Here is a 26241-nt window from a genome sequence, read left to right on the forward strand (position 1 = left end):
CTTACAATTTAGAAGACAGTGTTAAAAAGTTTTACGACACCTTGCCATCGGCAAGTGTTATCGCAACCCAAGTAATTCGATTGTGGATGACAGCCTTTAGTAGAAGTTCCTACGCAATCCATGGTGGAGGGTACATAAGATTCGGCCTGGCCGAACTTACGGCCGTATATACTTGTTTTTTATATAAACTAGTAGAACGAAAAGAAGTTGGATACTTTATGAGAAAATTTTATTTTTCTTATTTACATGTTTAAATATGCTAATATCGTTTTACATGTATCGAAAGGAGCTAAACTCGTGAGCTTCCCAAAAAATTTAAAATTCCATAAAAATCCTCAAAAAAAATCTTTTGCTTAAATTTCCTTATAAATTCGTGACCATTCACAAAAAATTCAAAATTTCATGAAAATTCTAAAAAACTAAAATTTATATAAAAAAGTTAGTTTGCTTATATCTTCTGAACTAGGTGTCCTAGATACAAATCCAAAATTCAATGAAAATTTATAAAAAAAAAAAAAAACAAGTAAGTAAAGTCTAAAGTCGGGCGGGGCCGACTATATTATACCCTGCACCACTTTGTGGATCTAAATTTTCGATACCATATCACATCCGTCAAATGTGTTGGGGGCTATATAAAGGTTTGTCCCTAATACATACATTTGAACATCACTCGATCTGGGCAGAATTTGATAGACAAAATCTATAGACCCAAAATTTAAGTCGGCTAATGCACTAGGGTGGAACACAATGTTAGTAAACAAATATGGGAAACATTTAAATCTGAAGCAATTTTAAGGTAACTTCGCAAATGTTTATTTATGATTTATCGCTCGATATATATGTATTACAAGTTTAAGACATTTAGAGTCATTTTTACAACTTTTCGACTAAGCAGTGGCGATTTATAAGGAAAATGTTGGAATTTTGACCATTTTTGTCGAAATCAGAAAAACATATATATGGGTGCTATATCTAAATCTCAACCGATTTCAACCAAATTGGGCACGCATAGCTACAATGCTAATTCTACTCCCTGTGCAAAATTTCAACTAAATCGGAGTAAAAAATTGGCCTCTGTGGTCATATGAGTGTAAATCGGGCGAAAGCTATATATGGGAGCTATATATAAACCTGAACCGATTTCAATCAAATTTGGCACACATAGCTACAATGCTAAATCTACTCCCTGTACAAAATTTCAACCAAATTGGGTCAAACCTCTAGCTTCTCGGACCGTATTAGTCCATATCGGGCGAAAGCTATATATGGGAGCTATATATAAACCTGAACCGATTTCAATCAAATTTGGCACACATAGCTACAATGCTAAATCTACTCCCTGTACAAAATTTCAACCAAATTGGGCCAAAACTCTGGCTTCTCGGACCGTATTAGTCCATATCGGGGGAAAGCTACATATTGGAGCTATATATAAACCTGAATCGATTTCAACCAAATTTGACACGCATAGCTACAATGCTAAATCTACTCCCTTTGCTAAATTTCAACCAAATTGGGCCACAACTCTGGCTTTTAGGACCATATTAGTCCATATCGGGCGAAAGATATATATGGGAGCTATATCTAAATCTGAACCGATTTCAATCAAATGCACACTTGACTATACTACTAATTGTACTACTAGTGCAAAATTTCAACCAAATTCGGCCAAAAGTCTGGCTTCTGGGGCCATATAAGTCCATATCGGGCGAAAGACATATATGGGAGCTATATCTAAATCTGAACCAATTTTTTCCAAAATCAATAGGGTTCTATTCTGACCCAAATTAGGAAAATGTGCCAAATTTGAAGACGATTGGACTTAAATTACGAACTAGACTTTGATCACAAAAATGTGTTCACAGACAGACGGACGGACGGACCGACGGACAGACGGACAGACGGACATGGTTATATCGACTCAGGGACCCACCCTGAGCATTATTGCCAAAGACACCATGTGTCTATCTCGTCTCCTTCTGGGTGTTACAAACATATGCACTAACTTATAATACCCTGTTCCACAGTGTGGCGCAGGGTATAAAAAATAAATAAAAAAAAACAAGTATATACGGCCGTAAGTTCGGCCAGGCCGAATCTTATGTACCCTCCACCATGGATTGCGTAGGAACTTCTACTAAAGGCTGTCATCCACAATCGAATTACTTGGGTTGCGATAACACTTGCCGATGGCAAGGTATCGTAAAACTTTTTAACACTGTCTTCTAAATTGTAAGTTAGCCCGTACGGGGTATATATTAAACAAAAAAAGGCCGATTAAATACGTATATAATCTAGCTTGACAAAATTTTCTATAGAAATAAAATTTTGACAAAATTTTCTATAGAAATGAAACCTTGACAAAATTTTCTATAGAAATAAAATTTTGACAAAATTTTCTATAGAAATAAAAATTTGACAAAATTTTCTATAGAAATAAAAACTTGACAAAATTTTCTATAGAAATAAAATGTTGACAAAATTTTCTATGGAAGTAAAATGTTGACAAAATTTTCTATAGCAATACAATTTTGACAAAAATTTCTATAGAAATAAAATGTTGACAAAATTTTGTATAGAAATGAAATTTTGACAAAACTTAGTATAGAAATAAAATGTTGACAAAATTTTCTACAGAAATAAATTTTTTACAAAATTTTCTATAGAAATAAAATTTTGACAAACATTTCTATAGAATAAACTTTTGACAAAACTTTCTATAGAAATGAAATTTTAACAAAACTTTCTATAGTAATAAAATTTGACAAAATTTTCTATGGAAATAAAGTTTTGGTAGATTACAAAATTTTCTATAGAAATAAAATTTTGACAAAATTTTCTATGGAAATAAAATTTTGACAAACATTTGTATAGAAATAAACTTTTGACAAAACTTTCTATAGAAATGAAATTTTGACAAAACTTTCTACAGTAATAAAATTTGACAAAATTTTCTATGGAAATAAAGTTTTGGTAGATTATTTTTGGCGATATGGACCAATTTTTGTGTAATAAGTCATCGGATATATATAACTAAAGACCGATATGGACCAATTTTTACATGGCTGTTAGAGGCCATATATTGACAAAATGTACCAAATTTCAACCGTATCGGATGACTTTTGCTCCTCCAAGAGGTTCCGGACGTCAAATCTGGGGACGGTTTATATGGGAACTATATATAATTATGGACCGATATGGACCAATTTTTGCATGGTTGTTAGAGACCATATACTAACACCATGTACCAAATTTCAACTGGATCGGATGAATTTTGCTCTTCCAAGAGGCTCCGGAGGTCAAATCTGGGGATCGGTTTATATGGGGGCTATATATAATTATGGACCGATATGGACCAATTTTTGCATGGTTGTTGAAAACCGTATACTAAGACCACGTACCAAATTTCAACCGGATCGGATGAATTTTGCTCCTCCAAGAGGCTCCGGTGGTCAAATCTGGGGATCGGTTTATATGGGAGCTATATATAATTATGGACCGATATGGACCAATTTTTGCGTGGTTGTTAGAGGCCGTATACTAACATCAGGTACCAAATTTCAACCGGATTGGATGAATTTTGCCCCTCCAAAAGACTCCGGAGGTCAAATCTAGGGATCGGTTTATATGGGGGCTATATATAATTATGGACCGATATGGACCAATTTTGGCACGGTTGTTAGAAACCATATACTAACATCAGGTACCAAATTTCAATCGGATCGGATGAATTTTGCCCCTCCAAGAGGCTCCGGAGGTCAAATCTGGGGATCGGTTTATATGGGGGCTATATATAATTATGGACCGATATGGACCAATTTTTGCATGGTTGTTAGAGACCGTATACTTAGACCACGTACCAAATTTCAACCGGATCGGATTAATTTTGCTGCTCCGGGAGGCTCCCCAAGCCAAATTTGGGGATCGGTTTATATGGGGGCTATACGTAAACGTGGTCCGATATGGCCCATTTTCAATACCATCCGACCTACATCAATAACAACTACTTGTGCCAAGTTTCAAGTCGATAGCTTGTTTCGTTCGGAAGTTAGCGTGATTTCCACAGACGGACGGACAGCCGGACAGACGGACAGACGGACGGACGGACAGACGGACAGACGGACGGACGGACGGACATGCTTAGATCGACTCAGAATTTCACCACGACCCAGAATATATATACTTTATGGGGTCTTAGAGCAATATTTCGATGTGTTACAAACGGAATGACAAAGTTAATATACCCCCATCCTATGGTGGAGGGTATAAAAAAAACAAGTCAGTAAAGTCTAAGGTGTCGCGGGGGCCCAACTATTTTATACCCTTCGCCACAATGTAGACCATAGTTTGTGTTACCATTTCAATTCCTTCAAATTTGTTGGGCGTTTTTATTAAGATTTATATTCCCATTCCCGTATACAAACATTGTACCTTTACCGATTTGGAAACAATTTGTTATTTCTACAAAATCTCTACCAATTTTAATGCATTTGTACAAAAGAGCATTTATGATTTATATGTTTTCGAGATATAGGACTATTTGAGTAAATTTACAGTTTTCACTACTTAGCAGTGGCGATTTTACAAGGATATTGGTTAGATCTCGCCAAGAAATGTGGTCAATTGTGGGTTGTGATATATTATTTGGCCAAGTCGGGCTATATTTCCACAAGTCGGAGCCTTATTTAAAACCCAACCGTTCTGTGGATATGTTATATATCTGAACCAAATTAGATCAAACTAAACACACTTAAATAGCATATTAAATATATTCTCTTTGGAAACTATCGAGCCAATTGGAGGAAAGTCTAATATGAAACATTTTAAACAACATAAACATTTAAATTTATCACAATCTAAACAGAAATGTCTGATATTAGGAGCTATAGTTGATTCTGAACCTACAGAGTTTGTATGCCACTAATATTGCTTCCATTATTAAAACAAGTATATACAGCAGTAAGTTCGGCCGGGCCGAATCTTAAATACCCACCACCATGAATCAAATATAATAGTTTTCTTTGAAAACTCTTCGTCGTAGCGTTCATCCAGTACGCTTCCCGAAGATAAATTTAAAGATTCTTCCTACACCCTCAAAAAAAAATCGCTTCTTAACATATACCTCAAACACATTTTGCTTCAAGCATACATATATATTTTCAGGACTGGTCCAAACAAAATATTATTTGTATTGTTCAAACATATTATGTTTCACCTTAGGGCATACACTGGTAGTAAAAAATTTTAATGAAATTTTCTTTGTGTGAATATATTTTTAAGGCGCCAATTGGTTACTTCGATTATTTTACTTGCAGCTTACTCTCTAGTTCTATCGTTCTAAACACATATATGTTTATAGGCTATTTCCAAATTAATATATGTTTGCATCTAAGCATATTATATTTACAAACATTTTACGTCTCAAACATAATATGTTCTAACATATTAACATATATGTCCCAAACATGTTATGCAAGTTTATGAACATTATATGCTTGCATATTATGTTAAAAAATTTTAGTTCCAAACATATAATTTTTACACCCAAACATTTGAAAAACAGTCTTTTTCGTCCATGTATGAAGACTAGATCAGATTCTGGATTTATAAGGAGCATTTTTGTTTGAGTTTCAGAGAAATCACCTTGATTGGAAATCTTAAATCTGTAGATTTTTACCGCCATTATTTAAATGATTGCGAGTAGTAAAATCTTGAAGTTGTCATTTCAGTTTCAAACAATTTTCGTGAGCAGTGCGCCTGCTATACACTGAAAGAAGAGTTGTCTTTTCTAAGGAACGAAATTTTAGACAAGCAAAGATTCCTTATGACACAAATTTTAGAGCCAATTGTTGAATCGCTTATCAAAAATTCGGATTATTTGCTCTAATCGAAAATACTTTATACGAAAGGGGAATTTCGTTTGTCTAAAATTTCGTTCCAGAGGAAAATATTTCGGTCTATATCGATACCTTACCTTAATTGGATCGGTAAAAATAAATGCGATACAGATTGTTGAGGGTCTACAATACCAGTATAATTACATTTTCGAGCAAATCTGATAACAAATATGGTTTCTAGAAGCTCAAGGAGTTAAATCGGGAGACCGGTCTATGGTGTGTGTCGAACCAAAACATCGTTCGACACACACCATATTCGGCTAACCTATTTGTGGTCAGCCGGATTCTAGAAGTCCTAGAAATAAATTCGGTAGGTAAGTCTATATAGGGGCTATACCAAAACATGGGCCAATACTCAACATTTTCGACACACTTCTTAATGGTCCTCAAATACCTCTAGAATTCAAATTTCAGACAAATTGGGTACAAACTACAAATTCTAGAAGCTCAAAAAGTAAAATCGGGAGATCGGTCTATATGGGGACTATACCTAAACATAGACCGATAAGCACCATTTGCGATCCCATAATATTTGCGGTCCCATAATACCTCTAGATTTTTCAATTTCAGGCAAATGGGATAGTAAATACAGTTTCTAGACGCCCAAGAAGTATAATTGGGAGATCGGTCTAAATGGGGGCTATACCAAAATATGGACCAATATGCGCCATTTGCGCTACACCAAGTTTTGGTACTAAAATACCTCTAGATTTCAAATTTCAGGTAAATAGGATTGATAATACGGTTTTTAGAAGCCCAAGAAGTAGAATAGGGAGATCGGTCTATATGGGGACTATATCGAAACATGGACCGATAGGAACCATTTTCGGCACACCTTTTTATGGTCCTAGAACATCTTAAGATTTCAAATTTCAGGCAAATGGGATAGTAAATACAGTTTCTAGAAGCCCAAAAAGTAAAATCGGGAGATCGGTCTATATGGGGGCTATACCAAAACATGGATCGATCGATACACCCCATTTTTTACATACCTTTTTGTGGTCATAAAATACCTCTAGATTTTCAATTTCAGGCAAATCGGATAGTAAATACAGTTTGTAGAAGCCCAATACCTCAAATTGGCAGATCGGTCCATATGGGGACTATATCAAAACATGAACCGATAGGCACCATTTTCGGCAAACCTTTTTATGGTCCTAAAATACCTCTAGATTTCCAATTTCAGTCAAATTTGATAAAAAAAAACTACGGTTTTTAAAGACCCAAGACCCCAAATCGGGAGGTCGGTTTATATGGGGACTATATGAAAACTTGGACCGATATAGCCCATCTTCGAACTTGACCTGCCTGCAAGCAAAAAACGAATCTGTGCCAAATTTCAGGACGATAGACCCATTATTGAAGGCTGTAGCGTGATTACAACAGACAGACAGACCGACAGACGGACGGACATTCTTATATCGTCTTAGAATTTCTCCCTGATAATATATATAGTTTATATAGTCGGAAATCGATATTTCGATGTGTTAAAAACGGAATGAAAAACTTATTATACCCCCGTCACCATTCTATGGTGGTGGGTATAAAAAGAGGAAATCGCTCAATTAGTTTGGGTAAAAAATCCAAATATGTGCAAATCGGCCAATATATTTATGTACAAGCTATGTTACATGTGTGGCTACTATATCAAAATTTGAAATTTAAGAACGTTGGTTAATAAAAAAGAGTATTATGGCAAACTTTGGGGAAATCGAGCGATGCATATATATGGGAGCTACATCTGAGCCAATTTGAATAATATTTAGCAAGTTTGATTGATACCACAGAAGGTTACCTTGTTCTAAATTTGAGTAAAATCTGATAATAAATGAGCCCTCTGTGGTCAAAAATATGATTATTAGGGGAATTTTTTTCAAAATCGTGTAATACATATATGTAGGAGCTAAAGGGTGGTTAAAATTTCAAGGGCCGATGATGATTTTGAATAAAACACAAACTATTTAGTAAAGTATTGTAATTTTATTTTATTATGATTGGTATTACTCAATTATGTATGGAACAAAATATCGGCTAAATGGGCGCCGCGACCTCGGTGACACAGCTTCATCCGATGGTCCAAATTTTCGATGACGCTGAGGCATACTGGAGGTTCTATGCCGTTAATGTGCCGAATTATCTCATCCTTTAGCTCTTGAATTGTTTCTGGCTTATCGACGGACACCTTTTCTTTCAAATAACCCCAAAGAAAAAAGTCCAACGGTGTCAAATCACATGATCTTGGCGGCCAATTGACATCGCCATTACGTGAGATAACACGGCCATTGAATTTGTTGCGCAAAAGAGCCATTGTTTCGTTAGCTGTGTGGCAAGTGGCACCGTCCTGCTGAAACCACATATCGTCCACATCCATATCTTCCAATTCGGGCCATAAAAAGTTCGTTATCATCTCACGATAGCGAACACCATTCACAGTAACTGCCTGACCGGCCTCATTTTGGAAAAAATACGGCCCGATGATGCCGCCAGCCCATAAACCGCACCAAACAGTCGGAAAAAAGCTTAGCGTTTAGGTGTGGTTCACATTCAACATCGGCCCTTACAATTTAACCACACATTATATCTAAATCTGAACGAATTGTTATAATATTTGGCAGGTTTTTCAATATTTCTGGTAGGCACATTTTTTGGCAGATCAAAGTTATCATACCCTATGTGGTTTAGGGTATAAAAAATTTTCACAGAATATTAAATTGTGACCATACAAAAAACAACATTTTTATGAAAATCTTCAAAACATCCAAATGTTTTATACGAAAAACTTTTTTTCCCCATAACTCCTTAAATATGCTTCATACAGCGGTAAGAAAATTAATTTGTGACCAACACCCATAAAAATCAACCATTCGGTGAAAATCTTAAAAATTGCAATTTTTTATATGGAAAACTTATTTTGGCCACACTCCTTATATATGCGTCCTAGAGGGGAAAGTACTTTAATTCGTAAGCACCCCAAAAAATCAGAATTCTTATGGGTCTTAGAGCGATTTTTTATATGGAAAACTTATTTTGGCCACACTCATTATATATGCGTCCTCGAGGGGAAAGAACTTTAATTCGTAAGCACCCCCAAAAAATCAGAATTCTTATGGGTCTTAGAGCGAAAAGGAAGTTACTTCGTGACCACCACCCAAAATCAAAAATTTAAATGAAAATCCTCATAAAATATTTATTCTCCCAAATCTCCCAAAAATCTTCGAAGAATTCAAATTTTTATATGTAAAATTTATTCTGGCCAAATCTCCTCAAAACTACAAATTTTTATATGAAAAACTTATTTTGGTCCTAGAGCGAAAAGGAATGTAATTCGTGACCACCCCCAAATATCAAAATTTAAATGAAAATCCTCATAAAATATTTATTCTCCCAAATCTCCCAAACTATGCGACGTAGATTGAAAATGAACTTAATTTGTGACCACCCTAAAAAAAAACAATATTTCTAAAACAATCCTCACAACTATATGAAGAAACTTATTTTGGTCCTAGAGCGAAAAGGAAGGTAATTCGTGACCATCCCCAAATATCAAAATTTCAATGGAAATCCTCGAAAAATATTTATTCTCCCAAATCTCATAATCAATGCTACATAGAACGAGAATGAATTTACTTTGTGACCGCGCCCAAAACTCAAAATTCCTATAAAAATCTCCCAAACTATGCGTCATAAAGCGGGAATTAATTTATTTTGTGACCACGCCCAAAAACTAAATATTCCTATAAAAATCCACAAAAAAAATTCAAATTTTTATATGAAAATCTTTTTTGGCCATATCTCCTTAAATATGCGTTCTAAAGCTAAAAGGGCGTTAATTTGTGACCACCCCCAAACACAAAATTCTTATGAAAATCATCAAAAAATCCACATTTTTATCTGGAAAAGTTATTTTGGGAAAATCTCCTAAACTATGCGCCCTAATGCGAAAGGAACTTAATTTGTGACCACCTCCCCAAAAAAAATTATATTTCCAAAACAATCTTCAACAAATACAAATTTTTATATTGAAAACTTATTTTGGTAATATGCGTCCAAGTGCATAGAAGTTGGCTAATTTGTGACCACTCGCAGAAGATCAAAATATCTGTGAAAATTTTCACAAAATCAAAATTTTTATATGGAAAAATTCTTATGGTCATATCTCTTAAAAGTTATTCGTGACCACCTTCTTACGGTAAAAATTTCATTTAAATCTTCACAAAATCCAAATTTGTATATGAAAATTTGTTTGTTGTATCTCCGTTTACTTACCTAGGGCGAACATAAATATAACGGCAGGTTCCTGTGAACAGAAAGAAAGGAAATAATCAATAAACTAACTATACAAGTTAATTGGTTAAAAGAGGATTTTCGCAGGTTCAGTCAAAAAAAAAATTGAGCTCTGAAAACACAGAGTTATGATCGGATGGACAACGGAGTATTACGGGAAGCAGTCCAACATCATCACAACCGAAGGAAAAGCTGACAAACATGTAGGGCTACGATTAATTGGTCGGTAAGAGGCAGGACATTAATTTGAGAGAAAACGGGACTTATGTTACAAGGGAATTCCTAAAGGGTAAGTGGAAGAATCGGGCTCCGAAGGCACAGAGATATGGTTGGAAGGGCAATTGAGTAGAGGTGTACACGTGAGTAATATTTTACTCACGCACATTCACGGCGGAAAAATCTTACTCAGGCACATTCACGCACGATATTGTTTGATAGGTCTCACGCGCACTCACGAAAAGAAAATTTATACTCACACCAGTGTTGCCAGTATTGGGGATTTTTCCCCAAATTGGGGATATTTTTTCGTGAATGGGGACGACATTTTTGAGTTGGGGACTTGGGGATTTGGTGGGGAATTTCAATAAATTTGGGGATTTTTGTGCGGATATTTTCGAGAAAGTGGTTTAATCTTTTTTTAACAAAATGTTTTCCTAAGGAATTTTTGTCACAATTCCATTTCTATAGACAATATTGCAAAAAAATTTATTTCTATAGAATGTTTTGTCGAAATTTTATTTCTATAGAAAATTTTGTCAAAATTTTATTTCTATCGAAAATTTTGTCACAATTTTATTTGTATAGAAAATTTTGTATTTTTTTTTTTTGTTTAGAAAGTTTTGTCAAATTTTTATTTCCATCGAAAATGTTGTCAAAATTTTATTTTTATAGACAATTTTGTTAAATTTTATTTTTATAGACAATTTTGTTAAAATTTTATTTCTATAGCAAATTTTGTCAAAGTTTTAGTTCTAAAGAAAATTTTGTCAAAATGTTATTTCCATCGAAAATGTTGTCAAAATTTTATTTTTATAGACAATTTTGTTAAATTTTATTTTTATAGACAATTTTGTCAAAATTTTATTTCTATAGAAAATTTTGTCAAAAATTTTTTTTCTATATAGAAAAATTTCTCAAAGTTATTTCTATATTCATTCATAAATACAAGGAACTCCGAACTCTCATTTTCATGTCTCCAGCATTTGTAAGACGATCACCAGTCTCTTGGTGATGTGGTTCGAAATCTTGATCTACCGAAAATTTTGTCACAATTTAATTCTATAGAAAATTGTGTATTTTTTGTGTAGAAAGTTTTGTCAAAATTTTATTTCAATAGAAAAGTTTGTTAAAATTTTATTTCTATAGAAAATTTTATGAAAATTTGATTTCTATAGAAATCTTTGTCAAAATGTTATTTCTATAGCAAATGTTGTCAACATTTTATTTTTATAGACAATTTTGTTAAATTTTATTTCTATAGAAAATTTTGTCAAAATTTTATTTCTATATCGACCATTTTGGCAAAAAAAATTTTCTTTATAGAAAATTTTCTCAAATTTATTTCTATATTCATTCATAAATAAAAGGAACTCCGAACTCGCATTTTCATATCTCCAGCATTTGTAAGACGATCACCGGTCTCTTGGTGTTGTGGTTCGAAATCTTGATCTACCGAAAATTTTGTCACAATTTAATTCTATAGAAAATCGTGTCAAAATTTTATTTCTATAGAAAATTGTGTATTTTTTTGTGTAGAAAGTTTTGTGAAAATTTTATTTCAATAGAAAAGTTAGTTAAAATTTTTTTTCTATAGAAAATTTTATGAAAATTTTATTTCTATAGAAAATTTTGTCAAAATTTTATTTCTATAGAAAATGTTGTCAACATTTTTTTTTTTTATAGACAATTTTGTTAAATTTTATTTCTATAGAAAATTTTGTCAAAATTGTTTATACCCTTCACCACTACTGTGGTACAAGGTATAATAAGTTTGTGCATTTGTATGTAACGCCAAGAAGGAGTAATCATAGATCAACCTTTTAGTATACGAATCGGCTTAGAATTAAATTCTGAGTCGATTTAGCGATGTCCGTCTGTCTGTCTGTCCGTCTGTCTGTCTGTTGGTGTATTTTTGTGTGCAAAGTACAGCTCGCAGTTTTAGTCCGATTGTCCTAAAATTTGGTATAGGGTCCTGTTTCGGCTCAAAGACAATCCCTATTGATTTTGGAAAAAATCGGTTCAGATTTAGATATAGCTGCCATATATATTTTTCACCGATCTGGTCATAATTGGCGTGTGTATCAACCGATCTTCCTCAAATTCCGTACATATGAATATTTTATGAGTCTCGCAAAACTTGCAAAATATCAGCCAAATCGGTTCAGATTTAGATATAGCTCCCATATATTGCTTTCGCCCGATTTACACTCATTTGCCCACAGAGGCCAATTTTTTGCTCCGATTTAATTGAAATTTTGCATAGGGAGTAGAATTAGCATTGTTACTATGCGTGCCAAATTTGGTTGAAATCGGTTCAGATTTGGATATATCTCCCATATATAGCTTTCGCCCGATTTGCACTCATATGACCACAGAGGCCAATTTTTAACTCCGATTTAGTTGAAATTTTGCACAGGGAGTAGATTTAGCATTGTAGCTATGCGTGCCAAATTTGGTTGACATCGGTTCAGATTTAGATACATCTTCTATATATAACTTTCGCCCGATTTACACTCATATGACCACAGAGGCCATTTTTTTGCTCCGATTTAGTTGAAATTTTGCAGAGGGAGTAGAATTAGCATTATAGCTATGCGTGCCACATTTGGTTGAAATCGGTTCAGATTTAGATATATCTCCCATATATAGCTTTCGCCCGATTTACACTCATATGACCACAGAGGCCAATTTTTAACTCCGATTTTGTTGAAATTTTGCACAGAGAGTAGAATTTGCATTGTAACTATGCGTGCCACATGTGGTTGAAATCGGTTCAGATTTGGATATATCTCCCATATATAGCTTTCGCCCGATTTACACTCATATGACCACAGAGGACAATTTTTAACTCCGATTTAGTTGAAATTTTGCACAGGGAGTAGAATTAACATTGTAGCTATGCGTGCCAAATTTGGTTGAAATCGGTTTAGATTTAGATATAGCTCCCATATATATGTTTTTCTGATTTCGACAAAAATGGTCAAAATACCAACAATTTCCTTGTAAAATCGCCACTGCTTAGTCGAAAAGTTGTAAAAATGACTCTAATTTTCCAAAACTTCTAATACATATATATCGAGTGATAAATCATAAATAAACTTTTGCAAAGTTTCCTTAAAACGGCTTCAGATTTAAATGTTTCCCATATTTTTTTACTAACATTGTGTTCCACCCTAGTGCATTAGCCGACTTAAATTTTGAGTCTATAGATTTTGTAGAAGTCTATCAAATTCTATCCAGATCGAGTGATATTTAAATGTATGTATTTGGGACAAACCTTTATATATAGCCCCAACACATTTGACGGATGTGATATGGTATCGAAAATTTAGATCTACAATGTGGTGCAGGGTATAATATAGTCGGCCCCGCCCGACTTTAGACTTTCCTTACTTGTTATTATTGATTTTCTACAGCAGAGCCTTTTGCTTTATTTTAGTTTCACAAAATTGTCAAAAATGTATTTGGGGATTTTTGTGAGGAATATAAATTTAAATTGGGAATTTTTGGGGACGAAAACATCACAATTTGGGGACAAGAGCCAGAAACGTACTGACTCACACACACTCACGCACGAAAATGTCATGACTCACGAAAAATACCGCGAATCACGGAAAATTTCGTGACTCACGGATAATTTTATGAGTAATTTACCTCGTGAAAACATGAGAACGATTAATGTCAAGAGTGTTATTGAACTCTTAATATCCTAGGTGTCAGTTAAATTGTAAATGAATGTATCTCTTAAGCGTTTTATGTTGGTGAGCGGGATTTTTTTCGTGAGAGTAATAGGATACTCATACACATTCACGAAGATATTATTTTCGTGACTCACGCTCACACACGACCCTTTGGATTGTTACTCATGCTCACGCACACTCACGCCGTTACCATGAGCGTGAGTGATGAAAATTTTCGTGAGTCACGACAATTTCGTGTCACGTGCACACCTCTACAATGGAGTATTACGGAAAAAAGTCTAATGTTATCAGATCTAAAGAAAAAACTGAAAAAAGCATAGCGACAATTGGTTTGACAGTAAGAATTCTGATGCGGGATATTAATTGGAGGAAAATCGGGACATAGACACTATCTAATAAATTGAGGCGGATAAGTTTCGTCTTCTCCCTTTCTTGATCTAAGAGTTCTTTATTAGACCAAAAAAATGGTTTTCTTCGCAAATTTTATAAAATCTCCATTTTTGGACTATCTAAGTTCATACAATGCTGCCAAAGTCATAATTCTTCATAACACAAACACAAGGAATCACATAAAAAAATTCCCGTCTTATCACTACAAGTGTCTTCACTTAAAATTCAAAATGACAACTTGAGATGACCTCGTTTGGACTTTGGATGATTTTTTTTAATCTCAACAATCCTAAAGAATACAAAGCTTAAGCTAACACACGAATAGTCTCTGTTTTTATTATCCTTCTTTTCTAGAATTATAAAACAAACATCGTTGCTTTGGCATAAAGAATTTTTATGTTGACAACAATGACACGAATGCATTTTATTACAAACGTGTGCGTGTTTTTGTTTTTCCTTCTTTCTTTTAATATTTTACTTTTGTCATACTTTAATTGACTTTAAAAACAGTCGTTAAATATTAAAATTTGTATATTTGTGCTGTTGTTGTTGGTGGTGAAGGTGGAGGTGCTGCTTCTGCTACTGTACACAAAACACAACCTTATTAAGTTAATGCACATACACAGGCATTCATTCATTCAAAATTCAGAGACAAGGATGTGCATTGCTGTGGGATATATATACATGCTCATACATAAAATCCCTAACCATAGGCCAAATATGGCTAGACTAACTAGTTGGTGTATATTCCAGATATTAGGGTGTAGAAATAAAATAATTATAAACACGCAGAGAAGGAATATGATCACCTCAACCATGTTTCAAGAGCAAAATGTTATTTTTGGAGGGTGACCACGTAACATGTTTATCGCAAAAATTTTGTTTTCTCGCCAAACATAAAATGCTTTCTGTAAACAGATATATAATTTCCGAGAAAATAACATGGTTGCGATAAAAAAATAGTACATGGTCACCATCAAAAAATAACATTTTGCTCTTGGAACATGTTTGAGGTGATCATATTACTTCTCTGGGTGAATACACATGGTTTTTATAAATCCAGAATCTGAAGTAGTTTTTATACCCTCCACCATAGGATGGGGGTATATTAATTTGTCATTCCGTTTGTAACACATCGAAATATTGCTCTAAGACCCCATAAAGTATATATATTCTGGGTCGTGGTGAAATTCCGAGTCGATCTGACCATGTCCGTCCGTCCGCCTGTTGAAATCACAACTTCCGAACGAAACAAGCTATCCACTTGAAACTTGGCACAAGTAGTTGTTATTAATGTAGGTCGGACGGTATTGCAAATGGGCCACATCGGTCTACTTTTACGTATAGCCCCCATATAAACGGACCCCCAGATGTGGCTTGCGAAGCCTCTAAGAGAAGAAAATTTCATCCGATCCGGCTGAAATTTTGTACATGGTGTTAGTATATGGTATTTAACAACCATGCAAAAATTAGTCCACATCGGCCCGTAATTATATATAGCCCCCATATAAACCGATCCCCCGATTTGGCTTGCCGAGCCTCTAAGAGAAGCAAATTTCATCCGATCCGGCTGAAAATTTGTACGTGGTGTTGGTATATGGTCTCTAACAACCATACCAGAATTTGTCCATATCGGTCCATAATTATATATAGCCCTTATATAAACCGATCTCCAGATTTGACCTCCGAAGCCTCTTGGAGGAGCAAAATTCATCCGATCAGGTTGAAATTTGGTACATTTCTCTAGTGTATGGCCGATAACAACCATGCCAAAATTGGTCCTTTTCGATCTATATTATATATAGCCCCCATATAAACCGATCCCCAATCACACAAAAATCACGATTGCCAAAATTTTATTCCCATAGAAAATTTTGTCAAAATTTTATATTTCTATAGAAAATTTTGTCAACATTTTATGTCTTTAGGAAATTTTGTCAAAATATAATTTCTATACAAAATTTTGTCAAAAATTTATTTCTATAGAAAATTTTGTCAAAATTTTATTTCTTTTATTTATTATTTCTTTATACCCTTCACCACTACTGTGGTACAGGGTATAATAAGTTTGTGCATTTGTATGTAACGCCAAGAAGGAAAAGTCTGAGACCCATCTTTTAGTATACCGATCGTCTTAGAATTAAATTCTGAGTCGATTTAGCGATGTCCGTCTCTCTGTCTGTCCGTCTGTCTGTTGATGCATTTTTGTGTGCAAAGTACAGCTCGCAGTTTTAGTCCGATTGTCCTAAAATTTGGTATAGGGTCCTGTTTCGGCTCAAGGACGATCCCTATTGAAAATCGGTTCAGATTTAGATATAGCTGCCATATATATTTTTCACCGATCTGGTCATAATTGGCGTGTATATCAACCGATCTTCCTCAAATTCCGTACATCCGAATATTTTATGACTCTCGAAAAACTTGCAAAATATCAGCCAAATCGGTTCAGATTTAGATATAGCTCCCATATATAGCTTTCGCCCGAATTACACTCCTTTGTCCACAGAGGCCAATTTTTGCTCCGATTTAGTAGAAATTTTGCACGGGGAGTAGAATTAGCATTATAGCTATTCGTGTCAAATTTGGTTGAAATCGGTTCAGATTTAGATATAGCTCCCAAATATAGCTTTCGCCCGATTTACACTCATTTGCCCACAGAGGCCAATTTTTTGCTCCGATTTAGTTGAAATTTTGCATAGGGAGTAGAATTAGCGTTGTAACTATGCGTGCCAAATTTGCTTGAAATCGGTTCAGATTTGGATATATCTCTCATATAAAGCTTTCGCCCGATTTACACTCATATGACACCTGAGGCCAATTTTTAACTCCGATTTAGTTGAAATTTTGCACAGAGAGTAGAATTAGCATTGTAGCTATGCGTGCCAAATTTGGTTGAAATCGGTTCAGATTTAGATATAGCTCCCATATATATGTTTTTCTGATTTCGACAAAAATGGTCAACATACCAACATTTTCGTCACTGCTTAGTCGAAAAGTTGTAAAAATGACTCTAATTTTCCTAAACTTCCAATACATATATATCGAGCGATAAATCATAAATAAACTTTTGCGAAGTTTCCTTAAAATTGCTTCAGAATTAAATGTTTCCCATATTTTTTTACTAAAATTGTGTTCCACCCTAGTGCATTAGCCAACTTAAATTTTGCGTCTATAGATTTTGTAAAAGTCTATCAAATTCTGTCCAAATCGAGTGATATTTAAATGTATGTATTTTGGACAAACCTTTATATATAGCCCCCAACACATTTGACGGATGTGATATGGTATCGAAAAAAATTTAGATGTACAGAGTGGTGCAGGGTATAATATAGTCGGCCCCGCCCGACTTTAGACTTTCCTTACTTGTTTTTATTTCAAAATTGTATTTCTATAAAAAATTTATGAAGCATTTCATAGTTGAAGAGGAATATTTTAATCTTCCAAATTATTAAGAATTCTATCAATCTACCAAACAGTAAAAAATCTGCCATTTTTGGTACACTCGTGTTCATAATTGTATATAGACCCCATATAAAGCGACCCCCATATTTCAATTTTGGCTCTATAATTACCGCACAAAAGCTCATATCGGTTCGTAATTATTTCTTCCCTATACGAGTATATACCGGTCAAGAACTGAATATATACGTATTTAATCGACCTTTCTTTTGTTTACTATATATCCCGCCTGGTCTAGCTTACAATTTAGATGATGGTGTTAATAAGTATTAAGATGCCTTGCCATTGGTCGCAACCCAAGTAATTTAATTATAGATGACCGTCTTTAGTAGAAGTTTTTACGCAATCCATGGTGGAGGGTACATAAGATTCGGCCTGGCCGAACTTATGGCGATGATTTCGGAGAAATTTTATTCACTTACAATCGCCAACAGAATTTGTTTTTTAAACACACTCATACACGACAATGGGAGCCACCGTGGTGCTATTGTTAACATGCCCGCCTTGCATACACAAGGTCGTGGGTTCGATCCCTGCTTCGACCGAACACCAAAAAATTTTTCAGCGGTGGATTATCCCACCTCAGTAATACTGGTGACATTTCTGAGGGTTTCAAAGCTTGTCTAAGTGGTTTCACTGTAATGTGGAACGCCGTTCGGACTCGGCTATAAAAAGGAAGTTCACCAATGTGGTATCACAACGGACTGAATAGTCTAAGTGAGCCTGATTCACCTAACCTAACCTAACCTACACGACAATCACACTCATACACCACAAAATTGCCCAAAGTTGCCTACAGACAAATTGATGACAGATATTCTACCAAGCAGAGCAGTTCAACTTGTACACTTCCCGAAGATAAATTTAAAGATTTTACCTATGAAGACTGTATCAGATTCTGCATTTATAAGAACCATTTTTGTTTGAGATTTAGAGGAATCATTAACAAGAAAATGATGCAATAACGCCTTGATTTGATATCTAAAATCTGTAGATTTTCATTCCTGTTATTTAAATGATTACGATAAGTAAAATTTGGATATTTTACATTCAGTTTCAAGCAATTTTCATGATACCCTTAAGATTCGTCCTCGGCTTATATGGAGGCCTTACCAAATTGACCGATAAAATTAAATCCGATAAACGTTTTTGTGAGTCTAAAATACCAGTATATTTACAATTTCAGGCAAGTCGGATAAAAAATACGGTTTCTAGAAACCCAAGGAGTTAAATCGGAAGATCGGTCTTATGGGGAATATACTAAACCATGGACCAATACTCACCATTTTCGGCGATACTCTTTATTGTCGTAAAATAATTCTATATTTCAAATTTCGTGTAAATTGGATAAAAACTACGGTTTCTAGAAGCCCAAGAAATAAAATCTGGAGAACCGTCTATATTGGGGGTTATACCAAAACATGTACCGATACTCACAATTTTCGACGCACCTCTTTATTGTCGTAAAATAATTCTATGTTTCAAATTTCGTGCAAATTGTATAAAAACTACGGTTTCTATAAGCCTAAGAAATAAAATCGGGAGCTCGGTCTATATGGAGGATATATCAAAACATGGAGTAATACACGCCATTTTCGACACACGTATTTGTGGTCCTACAGTATAAGCTCAAGAAGTTAAATCTGGAGATCGGACACGGATTCTAGAAGCGCATGAAGTAAAATCGGGATATCGGTCTATATGGGGGCTATACCAAAGCACGGACCGATACTCACCATTTTCGGCAAACCTCTTTATGGTCTTAAAATACCTCTAGATTTCAAATTTCAGGCAAATTGGATAAAAACTACGGTTTCTTTAAGCCCAAGACCCCAAATCGGGAGATCGGTTTATATGGGAAATATATCAAAACCTGGACCGATATAACCCATCTTCAAACTTGACCTGCCTGCAGACAAAAGACGAGTTTGGGCAAATTTCAGCACGATTGCTTCATTATTGAAGACTGTAGCGTGATTACAACAGACAGCCACACAGACAGCCAGACAGCCAGACGGGCGGATGGACATGGTTATATCGTCTTAGAATTTCTCCCTGATCAAGACTATATATACTTTCGATATTTCGATGTGTTCCGAACCTTACTCTCCAAAGTGCCTCAGGCGTAAGAGTCCAAAGTAAAGGTAAGCACGTGACATGAAATTGTCGTGACTCGCGAAAATTTTCGTGACTCACGCGTGATTCGTGAGTCACACTGATGGCAACGGCGTGAGTGTGCGCGACGAACAAACCAAATGTCCTTCGTGAGTCACGAAAATTATTTCTTCGTGAGTGTGCGTGAGTAACGAATTTCGGACAAATACGCTTGCGAAAATAATCCTTTTCACGGACATAACATAAAACGCCTACTAATCGAATTAATTTACAATTTTAATGATACCTTAAGAGTTTAATAACGCCCTCGATTTTAATAATGCTCCTGTTTTCTGACACGTCCCTAATTTAAATTACTCATAAAATTATTCGTGAGTTACGACATTTTTCGTGAGTCACGATATGTTTCGTGAACCACAACATTTTTCGTGAGTCACGACATTTTCGTTCGTGAGTACAAATTTTCTGTTCGTGAGTGTGCGTGAGTCCTACCAAAGAATTTCGTACGTGAATGCGCGTGAGTAAGATTTTTTATCGTGAGTATGCGTGAGCGTGAGTAAAATATTACTCACGTGCACACCGCTAGTCCAAAGGCTCGAGAACCGGAGATTTTTGGCGATAATTGTGCGGTACAAATGAAACGAGGAACCTCAGTTTAAGGCCACTCAACAGTCACAGGTGTTGAGGGCGATGATCCGGAGTCATGTTGGGATGTTTGTCTGCTCAGGGTCATGTTGTTTTTCCTAAATTTTCCTCAATTTGTTGACAAAATTGTGTTTCTATAGAAAATGTTTTGTAAAATGTTATTTCTAGAGAAATTTTTTTAAAAAATTTATTTCCATAGAAAATTTTTTAAAAAATTTATTTCCATAGAAAATTTTGTCAAAATTTTATTTCTATAGAAAATTTTGTGAAAATTTTATTTCTATAGAAATTTTTGACAAAATTGTGCTTCTATAGAAAATTTTATCAAAATTTTAATTCTATAGAAAATTTTGTCAGAATTTTATTTCTATAGAATATTTTGTGAAAATGTTATTTCTATATAATTTTTTGACAAAATTGTATTTCTACAGAAAAATTTTATTTCAAGAGAAAATTTTGTAAAAAATTTAGAAAATTTTGTGAAAATTTTATTTCTCTAGAAAATTTTGTCAAAGATTTAATTCTATAGAAAATTTTTTCAAAATTTTATTTCTATAGAAAATTTTGTGAAAATTTTATTTCTATAGAAAATTTTGTAAAAATTTTATTTTTATAGAAATTTTTGACAAAACTGTCTGCTCAGGGCATTAGTATAATTTTGGGGTCATGTTGTTTTCCTAAATTTTCCTCAATTTGTTGACAAAATTGTGTTTCTATAGGAAATGTTTGTAAAATGTTATTTCTAGAGAAAATTTTTTAAAAAATTTATTTCCATAGAAAATTTTGTCAAAATTTTATTTCTATAGAAAATTTTGTGAAAATTTTATTTCTATAGAAATTTTTGACAAAATTGTGTTTCTATAGAAAATTTTATCAAAATTTTAATTCTATAGAAAATTTTGTCAGAATTTTATTTCTATAGATTATTTTGTGAAAATTTTATTTCTATAGAAATTTTTGACAAAATTGTATTTCTATAGAAACATTTTATTTCAAGAGAAAATTTTGTAAAAAATTTATTTCTATAGAAAATTTTTTGAAAATTTTATTTTTCTAGAAAATTTTGTCAAAGATTTAATTCTATAGAAAATTTTGTGAAAATTTTACTTCTACAGAAAATTTTGTGAAAATTTTATTTCTATAGAAAATTTTGTGAAAATTTTATTTCTAGAGAAAATTTTTTAAAAAATTTATTTCCATAGAAAATTTTGTCAAAATTTTATTTCTATAGAAAATTTTGTGAAAATTTTATTTCTATAGAAATTTTTGACAAAACTGTATTTCTAAAGAAAATTTTGTCAAAATTTTATTTCTATAGAAAATTTTTGTAAAATTTTCTTTCTAGAGAAAATTTGGAAAAATTTTATTTCTATAGAAAATGTTGTCAACATTTTATTTCTAGAGAAAATTTTGTAAAAAATTTATTTCTATAGAAAAATTTGTGAAAATTTTATTTCTATAGAAAATTTTGTCAAAATTTTAATTCTATAGAAAATTTTGTGAAAATTTTATTTCTATAGAAAATTTTGTGAACATTTTATTTCTAGAGAAAATTTGGAAAAAAATTATTTCTATAGAAAGTTTTGTAAAAAAATGTATTTGTATAGAAAATTTTGTCAAAATTTTATTTATATAGAACATTTTGTCACAATTTTATTTCTATAGAAAATTTTGTCAAAATTTTAATTCTGTAGAAAATGTTGTCAAAATTTTATTTCTAGAGAAAATTTGGAAAAATTTTATTTCTAGAAAAATTTTGTCATAATTTTATTTATATAGAAAATTTTGTCAAAATTTTATTTCTATAGAAAATTTTGTCAAAATTTTATTTCCACAGAAAATTTGGCAAAATTTTATTGCTATAGAAAATTTTTGTAAAATTTTATTTCTAGAGAAAATTTGGAAAAATTTTATTTCTAGAGAAAATTTTGTAAAAAATTTATTTCTATAGAAATTTTTGTCATAGTTTTATTTCTATAGAAAATTTTGAGAAAATTTTATTTCTATAGAAAATTTTGTCAACATTTTATTTCTATAGAAATTTGAATTCCTTAGAAAATTTTGTCAAAATTGTATTTTATATAAAATGTCAATATTTCGATAGAAAATATTGTAAAAATTTTATTTCTATAGAAAATTTTGTGAAAATTTTACTTCTATAAAAAATTTGTGAAAATTTTATTTCTATAGAAAATTTTGTAAAATTGTATTTATATAGAAATTTTTGACAAAATTGTATTTCTATAAAAAATTTTGTCAACATTTTATTTCTATAGAACATTTTTGTAAAATTTTATTTCTAGAGAAAATTTGGAAAAATTTTGTCATAATTTTATTTATATAGAAAATTTTGTCAAAATTTTATTTCTATAGAAAATTTTTGTAAAATTTTATTTCTAGAGAAAATTTGGAAAAATTTTATTTCTAGAGAAAATTTTGTAAAAAATTTATTTCTATAGAAAATTGTGTGAACATTTTATTTCTATAGAAATTTTTGTCATAGTTTTATTTCTATAGAAAATTTTGTGAAATTTTTATTTCTATAGAAAATTTTGTCAACATTTTATTTCTATAGAAAATTGAATTCCTTAGAAAATTTTGTCAAATTGTATTTTATATAAAATGTCAAAATTTTATTTCTATAGAAAATCTTGTAAAATTGTATTTTTATAGAAATTTTTGACAAAATTGTATTTCTAGAGAAAATTTTGTAAAAAATTTATTTCTATAGAAAATTTTGTGAAAATTTTATTTCTATAGAAAATTTTGTCAACATTTTATTTCTATAGAAAATTGCATTCCTTAGAAAAATTGTATTTTATATAAACTGTCAAAGTTTTATTTCTATAGAAAATTTTGTCAAAATTTTATTTCTATAGAAAATTTTGTCAAAATTTTATTTCTATAGAAAATTTTGTCAAAATTTTAATTCTATAGAAAATTTTCTCAAAATTTTATTCCTATAGGACATTTGGTCATAATTTTATTTCTATAGAAAATTTTTTAAAAATTTTATTTTTATAAAAAATTGAAGTACCTCTTAATTTTAGAGTAATAATTTGTAAAATCTACCAAAACCTCAAGAATTCTACCAATCTACCAAACAATAAACAATTTTACCATTTTTGGACGAATTCTACCAACTGGGACAATCGTGTCCCAATGACCAATGTTGTTTGTCACAATGACTTTAGTCCAAACTTATTTTTCAATATGAGTTGCATTCGGTGCGACATCCTCACTACCAAATTTTCTACTGCTGCGACAGGGATTTCAATCAAATGTTATATTCATTTTTTGTTGTAACCATTTTCTCGTTCAATTTCTCAACGCTACCAGTATTACGGTAACGATCAATGGCAGAAACAAAAGATTTATTCACATTTAAATGTTTGAGGTCTCTAACGATATCAGCTTGTTGCCTTTCAGCTAAATATAAAGCACTCAATCTATCTCACTTGAATTCCATTACAAATAATTTTATTTCTGAATTCAATAGAACAAATGCTTTTGTAAGCTATTAAATAAAATGATGTCAGACGATTGGACTAGAAATGATAGCAAAAGAATTTGGTCACTGTATATATCAGTCACCCCGCAAATTAATTTAAGAAAGGCCCAACACGACAGAAATGTGACACAAAGTATGGCATTTAATGGTACACATGAAAAGTGCCACCAAAATAATGCAAAAAACGTGACACCTGTAACACTGTCTACAATCCACCCTAACAAACGTTACATCTCGCTAGCGGATATTTTTGATATTGTCACAATGTTAGCTATGTGACTTTTTCGCCTATTAGTTGTTGTTTTCGTTCGCTCGTTCGTTCGTTTTTTTCTCTTTGTTTGTTATTTGCGGTTATGTAGCATCCACCCAGAACTAACACAATCACACCGACATACTTTTACACCTTCATATCCTTGTGGGTTGTGGTTTCACCATTGCTGTATATCTCTATGTGTGTGTGTGTGTGAGGATATGGGCTACACCTTGTGTCATTTTAATAAAACTTTTACGATGCAACTTCCGGTTATTACCTTGTGTGCTGCAATGATAGTCATTGCCTCAATGACACAGTCCATGGAATCGGGGAGCTCGGCTTGGGGGGTTGTGCAATAGGAAAAATTGTCTACATCAAAGTGCTGGTACTTGATTTTGTTTAACCTGCGGTGGTGATTCGCTTCGGTTAGGTTTGTTCACTCAATTTCTGTCGTTCACGTTTTTCAAGTCCATTAATTTTATTATCTCTGCTCTCCAACTATGTTAGCGATGTTGGCTAAAAGCTGAAAATGTCAGTGGTGCACCTGTCTACTCTTAGTGAAAGTAGTTTCCAGGTCGACACCACCCACTTCATTGTATAGGTGGCCACCGCAAGTATCATAGATTGAGTTCGTAAATATTGTGTTTTAGATAAATATGATTAGCGAAAATAAAAAATCATAAACTTCTATGAACTCTCAGGAATTATCAAAGTAGAAGTTGACAGGAGAAGGAGACGAAGTTTTGTTTAAAAACTGCATTTAAAGTTGAGTCATAAAATGACAATTGTATTCTGAAATAAAAACAAGTATATCTTACGATTGAGTACAAAATTGACATATTTCTAAATAGGGACTATAAAACATGGTCCAGTACTGTACACTCAGTTAAGAAACTAAAATAACTCTGGATTTCCAATTTTAAGCAAATCAGAGAAAAATTGTTGTGTCTACAAGAACAAGAAGTGAAATCGGGAAAAAGGTATATATTGGGCTATAGCTATAGCATTACCAATTACCGCCAATTATATTGCGACAGATTTGACTTCTCACTTGTGCACAATTGAAATGTAAACATTTTACTCTCCGTCATCGTTTCAGTTATTTTCATCTATTTAATTAAGTCATTCGGTATAATGTTATTTAACTTTTTACTTAGTGGTAAAATTTAGATTAAAACTAACAAGTATATACGGCCGTAAGTTCGGCCAGGCCGAAGCTTATGTACCCTCCATCATGGATTGCGTAGAAACTTCTTCTAAACACTGCCATCCACAATCGAATTACTTAAGTTGCAGTAACGCTTGCCGATGGCAAGGTATCTTAAAACCTCCTAACACCATCTTCTAAACTGTATGTAAGTCCATACGTGGTTTATATTAAATCAAAAAAGATCGATCCAATACGTATATAATTCAGTTTGACAAAGTACACATAAAATTTTGACAAAATTTTCTACAGAAATAAAATTTTTACAAAATTTTCTATAGAAATAAAATTTTCACAAAATTTTCTATGGAAATAAAAATTTTGACAAAATTTTCTATAGAAAGAAAATTTTGACAAAAATTTCTACAGAAATAAAATTTTCACAAAATTTTCTTTAGAAATAAACTTTTGACAAAATATTCTATAGAAATAAAATCTTGGTAGATTATTTTTGGCTCGAGTGGCAACCATGATTATGAACCGAATAAAATTTGAACAAAATTTTCTATAGAAATAAAATTTTGACAAAATCTTCTATAGAAATAAAATTTTGACAATTA

Source organism: Haematobia irritans, chromosome 2, assembly GCF_050003625.1.
Source record: "Haematobia irritans isolate KBUSLIRL chromosome 2, ASM5000362v1, whole genome shotgun sequence".
In the NCBI taxonomy this organism is placed as follows: Eukaryota; Metazoa; Arthropoda; class Insecta; order Diptera; family Muscidae; genus Haematobia; species Haematobia irritans.